Source organism: Monopterus albus, unplaced genomic scaffold (genome assembly GCF_001952655.1).
Source record: "Monopterus albus unplaced genomic scaffold, M_albus_1.0 scaffold341.1, whole genome shotgun sequence".
Taxonomy (NCBI): domain Eukaryota; kingdom Metazoa; phylum Chordata; class Actinopteri; order Synbranchiformes; family Synbranchidae; genus Monopterus; species Monopterus albus.
The window spans coordinates 393,587-403,538 of NW_018128221.1; the positions used below are offsets into that span (position 1 = coordinate 393,587).

General features: G+C 41.2%; 2 long non-coding RNA genes across 2 annotated transcripts in view; both read right to left on the minus strand.

The window, feature by feature from the left end:
• LOC109974610 (uncharacterized) overlaps nucleotides 1–2,203 on the minus strand; it is a 34,245-nt gene extending 32,042 nt beyond the window's left edge. The window contains exon 1 of the long non-coding RNA XR_002276993.1: nucleotides 2,171–2,203. This is a non-coding gene — a long non-coding RNA (uncharacterized LOC109974610). The remainder of the gene's footprint in view (nucleotides 1–2,170) is intronic.
• A 38-nt stretch (nucleotides 2,204–2,241) lies between these two features.
• On the minus strand, nucleotides 2,242–6,631 carry LOC109974615 (uncharacterized). Its single transcript, XR_002276995.1, has 3 exons — nucleotides 6,561–6,631; nucleotides 5,300–5,504; nucleotides 2,242–2,338 (listed from the first exon to the last, which is right to left on the minus strand). It is a non-coding gene; the product is annotated as an uncharacterized LOC109974615 (long non-coding RNA).
• Nucleotides 6,632–9,952: the final 3,321 nt, after the last annotated feature.

Here is a 9,952-nt window from a genome sequence, read left to right on the forward strand (position 1 = left end):
GTTGGCTGAAACCTGAGCTTTCAGCTTTTCAGCGTAGCTCCTCTTTGCTGCTCTGATCTCCCTTGTCAGTGTGTTCCTTGCCTGGCTGTACAGAGTCCTGTCCTCACTTCTGTAAGCCTCCTCTTTGGTATGACAAAGCTGCCTGAGTCTTGCTGTGAACCAGGGCTTGTTGTCGTTTTATGTGCAGAAGGTCTTTTTGGGCACACACACATTCTCACAGAAACTGATATAAGATATCAGTGTCAGTGAGTTCATCCAGGTCTGTAGCTGCAGTCTCAAATACACTCCAGTCTGTGCAGTCAAAGCAGGCCTGTAGCTCTGACTTAGCCTCCTCAGTCCAGCTCTTCACTGTTTTGACTACAGGCTTCGCAGCTTTAGGTTTCTGCCTGTAGGTTGGAATAAGATGGACCATATAGTAATCAGAGTCCGAGGGCTGCGTGGGGGACAGAGATAGGCATCTTTTATTGTTGTGTAGCAGTGGTCCAGTGTGATTTTGTCCCTGGTGGGACAGGTAATGTGCTGTCTGTATTTGGGCAGTTCATGGGTGAGATTTGCTCTGTTAAAGTCCCCAAGAACAATAAGTGGAGAGTCGGGATGTTCTAGCTCCACGCTAGTTATCTGTTCTGCCAAGAGCCGTAGCGCGTTAGCGTTAGCCTGCAGTGTTATGTACACTGCCATTAGCATGAAACTGTTGAATTCATGGGGAGAGTAAAAAGGTTTGCAATTGATAATGTTAGGTTATTTTTTAGTTAGATAGATATTCAGAGATTTGTTGTCTAGGACTGTTAGTGCAGCCAGGATGTCTTCCTCAGGCTGTTAAATGCAAGGTTAGTTAAAAGCAGAGAAAGGCGGCAGTCAGGGACGAATGTTATTATGACGGTAAAAGTAACCATAATATTTGTCTTAATGTGTAATGTTATGTCAAATTGTTTTAGATACACACCACGAAAACAACAGCCACACACATTATTTTCTTCATGTTTGGTCTACTGCTCTGCTCAGCTGCCAAGCTGGCATATCAGGTGACGTCACGGTTCGACAGCCCAGAAAGGATTAATATTGTATAAGCAATGTTGGGTTCGGGGGGTCTTTCTGTTTCCGGGCTGCTTTTGGCAGCGTGGGGTTGGAAGATCTCTGGACTTGGAGTGTTAATGCTTGCCTGTGACTCTTTGAATAAACCAGCACGGTTATATTTTTTTATATACTCAAGTGGTCTGAGTCGTCCCTCGGAGTTCCTGGTTTGAAAGAACCGGATGAGGCTTTATAATGGTTTTTAGGCCTTTAAGGGACAAGCACAAAACAGACAAATCTCATCAGGCTTTGAAGCCACACATGACCTCTTTCTTTATTTACTGTATGTGGTGTAGAAAGAAATTCTTGATAAAATGATATAGTGCTATGTTATGTTTGCAAAACTGTTTAAATAATTGTTTAATCTGTTTGACCTTTGTAAAAGGACCCGTGCACATGAAATGCTGTGTGTAAGTAGGTGTCTAAGTGCAGAGACTCAGAACAACAGGAGGTTGTGCAGATATAGACTGAGATGACTAAAAACTGTCTTCAAGAAAAGTTGTATAAGGTCTTATTGTTTTGGCTTCAGATTATCAACATTATATGAAATTCTAGGATTGACATTATAATCTGCATTAGCAAATATATCTACATGTTTACTTTAGTATCATATGCTTTATGATTTACTTTCATTTTAACCAGTTCACTTGTCTTGAAGCATATAGGAGACATGTGTGGGCTGCAAGAATCAGACAGGAAACCACACAGAACAGGAAGTAGACCAGGTCGCATAGCAACGCTGGCACTCTTCCTAAATCTGCAGACAACAACTAACTGTTTATAAAGATGAAGCTGCAGATTCTGAGGCTTGTGGGCCAGACATGTCAAGAAGAGAGGTGTCTGCAACAAGTATGCTTCAGTACAAAGCACTGATGGGCTGCAAAAAACCTGTACAGAGAATGTGAAGTTGACATCACACCATGTATTGACAGAAAAACACAGAATTTTTGACATTTTTGCAGATTTATTAAAAAAGAAAAACTGAAATATCACATGGTCATAAGTATTCAGACCCTTTGCTCAGTATTTAGTAGAAGCACCCTTTTGAGTTAATACAGCCATGAGTCTTTTTGGGAATGATGCAACAAGTTTTTCACACCTGCATTTGGGGATCCTCTGCCATTCCTCCTTGCAGATCCCCTCCAGTTCTGTCAGGTTGGATGGTAAACGTTGGTGGACAGCCATTTTCAGGTCTCTCCAGAGATGCTCAATTGGGTTTAACATTCCACTTCTGGGTCCAAACTCCCCCAGACCCAAAAGGCAGAGCCTGTCACACAATAACACCTTTTTTAATTTAGCAAAGCATCATTGAGAGTTTAAAAATAAAACATGACTATATTCTTAAAGGCCTTTTCAGATAGGTTCCACTTTTGAACCCATCCATTTCTCTGTGTTGCGCGGCACAAGAGTGTGTCTGTGGTTATGAGAAATGATACTTTCTATTTTCTGCACTTACTGTCTGTTTATGCCGTTCTGCTCGTAAAGCAGCTGCTGATGAATGTGGTTTATAATGGACTAACTGGACTTGGTCTAACAGTCTGTTTGGATGTCTGATCCTGACCACCATTTACAGAATGACAGTCGGTCATGTAAACAACATTTTGTTTTAATGGCACAACTCGGCTTCAGTGTGGAGTCAGAGGCGACTCGTCACTCTGTCAGTGTGAGGATACACTGAAGCAAAGCTGCGGCTGATGTTCCACAACACCCTCGTCCTGGAGTTTTATCTCAGCACTCCAAACATTAGCACTTATTCCCCCTGGTTTGGTCACAACAATAACAACGTGCAGGTTTGATTAATACTGGGCAGTTAATTTATCCTGCTGCTACTGTATCAGTGCACAAAGAGCATCTCTCTAATTCAAGGCCTGTTGGTTCACACACATCTCAGAATCAGTCAGCTTTACTGGCCAGGTGTGTTGGACGCATGAGGAATCTGACTCCAGTACAGCGACTCTCAGTGTGCATGAACAATGTTCTTCCGTAAGGCAACGAGTAGGCAATCTCCATATGATTCTAATAGTATCCGGCAGCTGATTAACTGGGCGTCTGTGGCTCATCCACTTTACAGTCTGTTATTTCTGTACTGAGCTGCAGGAATGATCAGTACGGCTGACTTCTGGCTGACCTGACCATGTTTTATGACCCAGTACTTAACTTAATGATCCAGTGCACACCTGCAGGCCTACAGTAGAAACAGTGAAGCAGTTTCTCACAATATTTTACACTTGGTCCTATTGGATTAACTGTGGTGTAGTCCTGAAGCTTTGGCGCCAGTGGGTGTCTTTTTTTTTTTTTTTTAAAAGAAAGAAAGTCACTTTCGGCTTTTCCCGTTTAGGGGTCGCCACAGCGCATCGTCACACTGATGACTCGCATGTTGACATTTGGCACATGTTTTATGCCGGATACCCTTCCTGACACAACCGATTTGAACCCGAGGCACTGTGGCGAGAACGCTGCGCCTTAACCACTAGCCTACCAGGGACGGCTCTGTCTTTTTTTTTTTTAAGCTTTACTGAAAATACACATAAACAAGGCAGTATAACATTTGCCAATATGGTGGGGACACTGGTGGGTGTCAGGCAAGCTCACATGAATGCACAGTTGCCTGGAGATGATGACCATTCAATACTTTATCTTGTTAGAAAAAAAGTATGGCGAGCGAGAGTTTGCGAGACGTGTACAAAGGAGTTGCTCCTGCATAAAAATACTAGAACATATGTACACCTATGTAATATTGAACACCCTGTCTGCTGACAGTCATCAACTCTTCTCTCTGATATCCTTGACCAGAAGTACCCTGTAGAAACTCATAAGCAGGCCTAAGCATTTAACAGTCTAACTAGACATCCTGTCTCCACTAAACATTTCTAATACATAAAGTACCTATCCAATATCTATCTGACTAAAAATACCTAACAAAAGCTCATCACTCCTTCAATACAATTAATATTGATGTGAGCCGAGTGCAGAGGCAGGTCTGAGAGGAGTTTCCTGTAAAGTGCTGACTCTCGCTCTGTTTGTCTGGGTTTTATTGGAGGACTTTTAGTGTGCAACAAATGCCTGGATTACAAAGACATTTCCAGAGCAGAGATCCTTCCCACTGCAGATACCCTTCTTCAGCATGATCCACATTTTCAATTTATCACAAGACAATGTAAAGACTGAATAAATGGAGGTGATGCAAACAGACAAGGAGAAGCTTTCCAAATAGTCCCAGCCTTCAAATGCATTAATGTGACTTTCACAAACTGTATTAAATATAAACTGTGATGAAATACAGACAGGTAGGGTCCAAGTGTCTCCTAAAACCTGTGACACACTGAGCCAACGGTCGCCCCTCAGCCAATGTCGGGCCATCGTGTGTCCATTGACCTAGCTTTTGAAGCGCGTTCTGCACTACAGCTGTCACTTTTTAGTGCCTGAAGGAATAGAGTGTATCTGCTGTGGGGGTCGGGGGGTGTTGGCTGTATAATGCAGCCTGTGTAAAAACACACACATCCCTCAAAACCCACAGAATGTATTTAAATTACAGGCTATGCTGCTGTGTAGGCTGTTTATGACCTGAAACCAGCCTGAGGCAGATGGCACATGACAGATCTCTCCACAACACCCACTTTCACTTCTTGTGTTTCTTTGATATTCTCAGAGACAGACAGAAACACAGACATCACCTAGATCATATAACAGTACGACAGGTTAACGCTATCTGTTTAAATTATCTTTCATTAAATACTACAACATACTTTAAATACTACAATATCCATGAGCCAACACCTCAAAATGAAAGTGAACAGTGCTTGATCTTCCATCCACTGTTAGCATGTTGGACCTCTGACCGGAGGTTTCCTTCATATCATGTCAGCTGTTAATCAAAGAACATCACAAAAACATCAAGGCTAAGGTGCCAGTAAAATTCATCTGAAGAACCATCTTGAATTTAATTTTCCCAAACACTGCAACTAAAGATTTTCTTAAGAGACAGAATTATCATAATAGTTTTATTCAAGTTTATACTTTTATCATGAATGTTTTGTTGAACATGGTTAAATTAGACAATCAAAAAGAGCTACCACACATACATTAACTAGCCCAACCATAACAAGCTAGCCCGTTAACAACAAGCATTAATCTGCACCTACACAACGTGAAACTGTGTATGAAAATTAGAAATTATGAAGGCATGTCTGTGGGGACATACAAAGACGTCAATTAGTGGAAAACTGACCTGTTCCTGCTTGTACTGGAAACCAGCTAACATGGCCAGTTAACATCCCAAATATCCTCTGGCACTTCCGCTGTCAGTATAGCATCCATAATGTGTTTAAATCCAAGCTCACAGCAGTCAGAACGATTTCCGACAAGGTGAGTTTGAGTCAAGCTCCATTGTGGACGTAGAATGTTTCCCCAATTTCCGGCAATATCACGTGTGTCTGTTTAATTAAAGCCATAATGCAGAACGCGCATGAGCCACTGCTATTAATTACGGACATACGTCACTGCGGCCGCCATGTTGACACAGGAAAGCTGCGCTTCCCATGCATATTCAGGCCTATGTATTCACGCGGTCCCCTTCCAGCTTAAACAGATGGAGGATATGACAGGATATTCTGTACTCTTCTGTCGATCCGGCACTATATCCTTTAAAGATCAGCAACATAAATGTGGTTGATGAGCAATGTTCTAACTGTGGTGTATAAAGCCATGTGTGTACTATTGTGTTGAGCCTGAAGGGGGAGTTCATATACATATCAAGGTAGCGACATGCGGGTGTGCTGATGTATGGTGCCTAAATAAAACCAGCCACGTTTTGGAACTAGCTATGCCTCTCTTGTCCTGATTCTACCGAAGGTAAACTCTAAATCCAAGTCTGTTCGACACAACACTAACTCCTTTATCAGAGATAATACATGTTATCCTTCACCTGCAAGAAGAAACTATGTATTTGATGGTCTTTCAGGCCATATGGCTTGTGAAATAAGAGATACATCTCATTCCCCATAATTCCTAAAGCCAAAGAGGTGCATTTCAAGATGTTGAATGAATTCTACCCCTCTAAAGAATTCTTACGATTGAAATTTAATATGGATGAGAACTGTTGTACTTTTTGGTAACTCTGAAGCAGAGACCACAGATCATTTGTTTTTCTATTGTAATCTTACATTAAACCTTTTGGGCATGTTTAAATGGTTGGCTCAGGTCCAAAATTGATTTCTTAAGCAAATAATATTTGCAGTTGAATATTTCTTCCATTACAGATTACAGATTTAGATAGGGCCAGTGAAAATCTTGGGGTGTCACAATGCAATAACTATCATTTTGGCAAAATATTATATTCATAAATGTAAATGAGTAAAATGCAACCTTGTTTAGATGCATTTAGGCATGAAATAGCTACATTTAAGAAAGTCCCTGGGCTGCATGAGTGTTAAAGGAGCCCGAGGTCATTTGTCTGCAATTGGACAATTTGATTTATTGTAAGCACTAACCTCCAAAGGAAACAATCCGGGTCAAAACAAAATACCAAAACCGAAAATAATGCTGGAAAGTCAGAGCTGGCATCTAGAACAATCTGGCAGCATCCTGGTGGGAGGACGCTGCCTAAATAGAGGTGAAGAACAGGTGCAAACAATAAGGAGCAGGTGAAACTAATGTGAGTGATTAGTAAAGTAAAAAGACCGAAACGGAGGTGAAACAAAAACAGGAAGTAAGGTCAAAATAAAAGCCTGACAGGAAGCAGCGGAACCGAATCATGACATGATACTTCCCACACCATATCCAATGTGGCGTGTTGATTCCTTTGAATTGTGCAACAGTCCCACATAATGCGAAAATGTGTTGGCAGGTGTGTATTAGAACGTTTTAGACAATCAGTATTTATATTTATTTATTTCTACATTCTTTTAGGTTTTTAAATGTTGTAGCTCTTTTATAATTTATGCACAGAAGGATTGCATTTTAAATGTTGTTGTACAATGTACAATGACAAATAAAGCCGTTCTATTCTATTCTTCTGTTCTTAAAGGGGAAGGCCTGGCCTGTAACAACGGTCTCTGTCTGTGAGCCAAAGCTGCTGTGGCACCTTCTCTGCCATAGCTCACTAGCTTTAGCTATCAAAACAGAGCAGTAACGCATCTGCCTGCAACTGAAATGCCTTGTGGGAAACTCTTGGCTCATGCATTGAGTGCACACAAGTAGGAAGTAGTTTGACAGGAAGGTAGGCTGTCCAATGGTTTTGCAAGTAACATTACTGGTCAGTCTTTGTTCAGCCCTGCTGCTGCCACAGGTTTGTTTCTTTATGTTGTCAGTGGATTTAATATGTTCATCGGGATGAAGAAAGAAATTCAAGATATGTAACAAAAATGCTTCTGAAAGTAATCACCAACCCTACCTTCTCAAAATGTTCTTTTTTCTCATAATAATTGTTTGAAAATTTTAGTTTATATTACATACATTTATTTTTTGTTTTGTTTTTTAAATAAAAGCTGAAGTTCTGCCATGAGTTTCCTTTCTTCAGGGTCAAAGTCTTATCTTATGTCAGATGTACTGTTGCATGACTGATGCCCTGTGAACTGATGCACGAAGAGCAAACTGTCCAGTGGTTGGTAGAATTAATAAAATATCATCAGCAACTGTTTCCTGACATTGCAGCAATTGCATCCATTTACTTGTGTAACCCTTGTGTGGGAGACACTGAAGGCCAGAATACTCTAAGTCCGTTGGCTGATTAATGACAGAGACACTCATGAATAACCGGGACACTCAGATTGCAGGAATAAGCAACTGTATTAATACGCATCAACAACAACACTTACAATAATGACAAAAATGAATAAAGCCGGCATATAATTTTTTAAAAGGAAATAGTCCCTTCATGGGTGCACCCTGAATAAAATAACCAAATAAAATAGTCCAGCTCCCGTCCCTTGGAGCAATAACCATATAGTCCTACCGCATACACAATGAGGCAGGTGACGATTGCAGGGAGATTCCAATCCCGGTACTCAATTGGTGGCTCGCCACTCCCCATCAAGGAGAGACTCCAGTTCACGAGTAGGTCCGTTCACCATCCAGGATCCAGGGCAAAGAAAGGAATGACCAAAAGGGGGAAAAAACCCCCAGCCTGTATAACAAAACAGGTGATTTGTAATATAAGTATACAAAGTTATTCACACTCTTTTTTCCCCATAGCAAAACCACAGTGAGGTTTCCTGTGTAAAAAGTGACTGAATCTCATTCTTGGGAAGGACAGAATATGGAGTTATTGCACCATCGAACACACTAACACGTTCAGTCGGTGAAACAGTGACAGAAAAATGTTGAGTTCACTTACGGGACAGGCAACATGCTAGTGCTGATTTTCTTATAGAAGTACCTGACCAATGAAAACATGATACAACTAACAAAAAAACAAACAATGGAATAATCATTGCATGTAAATAACACACATTACACCAGAATATTGCATGCAAACCAACAAAACCAACAAGTGGAGTGTGTCAACTGTTGGACCCAGTTCTTTTCACCGTTAACTCTGAGAGACGAAGCAGTCCAGGTAACTTCAAAACAGTGCTGATTTATTCAATGAACACAGGTAAAAATTAACATTACACACTCAGGAGTCTTTGCACCTCCAACATGCACGCAGGCAGCTGAAAGATGAAAAGCCCTGAACCATAACAGGCCTATACATTATATCACTTTGGGCTAGCCCCACACTACTCAGAGACGCCAAACCGTGACGTCTCCCGGTGCCAGCTTTGCAGCTGGCCAGAGCGATAGTCAAAACATGTAGAAAATCAATGTGTGATTGTCTGTTGATTGTGTGGTGTAAGACATTCTGACATGACATTAAGCATAAGAAAATATTATGACTACGATTATGGTTAAACATCATAACAATAATAATAAACCTCCTGTCTTCTAACAGTAATCAACTTTCTATCTAGTTATCCTTGAACCTGAACAACCTGGAGTACCCTTATGGGAATGACTAAGCATTTAACAGCCTGAGCTAGACATCCTGTCTACACTAAACATTTCTAATACATAAAGTGTCTAACCAATGTCTATCTGACTAAAAATACCTAACACAACTCTCCTATAAAGGTGAGGTTTCCTGGCCACCCAGCGATGCTGCCTACCTGCCTGTCTACTAACAACACTTGATGTGTTCCTCTTGCTCACAAATTGATATGAGACTTTGTTCAGCAAGCCTTGTCATTTTTCCACAACAGCAATTTGGTGAGTTCCACTTGAGCCAAACAGTTTAGATGTTCTGTCCTTCCTAAAACGGTAGCAGCAGCACAGTGTTTGGTGGGCGAGTTAAGTTCAGACAGCTGAAAATGTGTAGCTAATTTTCTTACATGAATTGGCTTTAAACATTAGATCTATTGCATAAAACCAGCAGAATTGAGGACTTCCGGTTGATACACCACCAAGATGGCTGTGTTGTAGAGGAGCCCCTGAAGGAACCAGAGAAAGTAAAGATAACCCCCCTTGAATTGAAGTTAGAACAGGAAAACCAATAGCAATAGAGTTTAAAATCAAGAGGGGGTGAGAAATACGCCAGAATATACTCTCGGCAAAGAACTGTAAGTAAGCGAATTAACTCGAAGAGACAAGTTGGATAACCGGCGCTAGCACTAGCTACCACTGAATAAAGCTAACCACCGTAAGACAAGGCTATATAAAAGCAATGACAGTACGACACATTGGAAAGTATCTTGGGCGGGGAGAATATGGCAGACTACAACAAACTTGCCGAGTTGCATGAAGTACTTTTGCAAGAAATAAGAGGCTTTCGCCAAGAAAACAAGGAGCAGATGGAAGGCATCAGGGAGGAGTTTGCAAAGGTAAACGGCAGACTGGATGAAGCTGA